This window comes from Syzygium oleosum, unplaced genomic scaffold (assembly GCF_021117445.2).
Source record: "Syzygium oleosum isolate NSW1041296 unplaced genomic scaffold, Sole_v2.1 Sole_v2.19, whole genome shotgun sequence".
Classification (NCBI taxonomy): Eukaryota; Viridiplantae; Streptophyta; class Magnoliopsida; order Myrtales; family Myrtaceae; genus Syzygium; species Syzygium oleosum.
The window spans coordinates 1705104-1707335 of NW_026607503.1; the positions used below are offsets into that span (position 1 = coordinate 1705104).

General features: G+C 42.1%; 1 pseudogene; it reads right to left on the minus strand.

The window, feature by feature from the left end:
- Positions 1 to 282: 282 nt before the first annotated feature.
- LOC130140496 (cytosolic sulfotransferase 15-like) lies at positions 283 to 1736 on the minus strand (annotated as a pseudogene).
- Positions 1737 to 2232: the final 496 nt, after the last annotated feature.

Here is a 2232-nt window from a genome sequence, read left to right on the forward strand (position 1 = left end):
AGAACCGTCCTTGCTCATATAATGCGATTCTTGTTTGTCAAATATTCACAGTTTTTTGTTTGTCGATGTTGTGATTTTGGGACACAAGACATAGAGATCAGCAGTTTCAATATTAAGATTGCAGATCAGAAAAGTTTTAATTGAACAAAAGAATGCGATTGATCAGCATCTCATAATTGTTTGGTCTTTAGCCCAGAGAAAGTCAGGGTTTCTTTAGTGCAATTGGGAATGATTCTTTTTCTTTCTCTACACTAACCAAATAATAAGGAGAAGCACGACATGAGAAGCTGACTGCGAAAACCATTCGATTTAGCTTTCAATTATTTCTACTTATACATAGAGAAAGAAGGGTCGAAAGCAACCGACATGTTCAACATGTGTCGAACTGCAACCCAAAAGGGCTCATCTTCTCTTGCATGATACTATTGAGGCGATCCACCATAGGAGGAGTGAGATGGTTAATCCAATCACCCAACTCACCTTTCCTGATAAACTTCTCTTCTCAACCTTGAGTTCTCTACACTACACCAATAAGGAGGATTGCAAATCCTTCCATTATTAATTTCATTTATTTCTAATGACACACATAGAGAAAAGTGAAATTAATTAACACTCAACTTGTTTTGAACTCCAATCCAAAGGGGCTCATCTTCTCTTGCATGATGCTATTGAGGCGATCCACCATGGAAGGAGTGAGATGCTTAACCCAATCACCCACCTCGCCTTTCCTGAAAAAGGTTCTGTTCTCAAGCTTGATATTCTTAGCTGGTAGTTTGCCGGATTTGTTGACCTCCAGGTCCTTGAGGGTCTTTAAGCTACACATTTTGGCTATCTCTTCAATCATACCTCCCTCCTCTTCCTCTTCAGTGAAGGGAAGCCCCACAAACTCGGCCACCTTCTTCAGCTGCCCTACAATATCTTCCTTCAAGTCCTCATACTTGAGGAACAACACCTTGTGTGGCCTGTCCAAGCTCTCCTTCCAATAGCTCGTCATTTGATCCCAAAAGGGCCCGAATGATATTTTCCCTTGGCAATAGATCTCGAAATGTTCTTCCAAGGACCACTTCGGCTGGTCATTCGACTGCGCAACCTCGAGGGACAAGTGCCAAGACGAAACCACAACGTCTAATGGGTTTCCTCAAATGTAAATGATCCGGCAGTCCGACTGCTTGATACACTCCGGCAAGGATGGGTAAGGGATGTGCGTTTGGAAGAGCCTTGGCTCTGCCAGGCTATCAAGGTTGGGCCTCGGGTTGCTTCCGTACACTTGCAACTCAAAACTAGGGACGAGGACATGGGGGTTCGAAGTGAGCAAGGGCGTGTTGGAGATGCCGAAGCGGGAACGGTTAGCGACGGAGAACACTAAGGCCACTAGCCAGGTGGTCCCTGATTTGGGCTGAGAGGCCAGGACAATGTCCTTGTGTTTGGCTTGGAAGTGCCGCTGAAACGCGATCACGTTGGGAAGCACGTCGGTTGGGCACCAGAAGTTTTGGTAGAGGGAGTGGAAAGGACGAATCACGCCTTTCCTTTGGGGCAGTGAAGCAACTAGTTCGTCAATGGCCTCCCGGTCATGTTCTTTACTGCCTACTATGGCGGACCGCGAAGAAAATTGCTGGTGTGCCATTGATGTTTGAGTAAGAATCGAAACAAGCAGATGATTGCGAAGCACTAATCTTTTTGCAGCTAGTGGGTGTTAGTTTTTCATTTTTTGGTCACTGCTTTATACAGGCGAAGAGGGACCACAGACCCCATATTATTCCCAGCTCAATTATCGCACGATATGAGGTGAAACACATTTGTCGGCTTAGGCGATGTCAAAGAGCGCCACAGAACAGAAATTTGTTCTGCGTATGGTAAATTTGAATAACCGATAGTGAATTTGAAATATTTTTTGTAGGTAAAAATTGATTGATAACTTATTGATCCAGTCAATTGTCTGTGATTTAACAAAGAAATAATAATTTTAACTTGCTTAAATCCATTATTAGATTACCAATTGTCTTTGAATTTTCCAAGTAGACTGTTTTTTTGCTACAAGAACACGATTTGCTTACCTACTTTACTCGTAGTGTCGGTTAACGGTTATAACTTACGAACTAAATAATTATTTTAATACTATAAATTCCTAGTCAATTATTAACATTTGTTTGAGATTTGACGAGTAACAACGTGTATTTATAACATACTAACGAAATAATCTATTTACCAAGTGAAATACCCATGTAGATTACA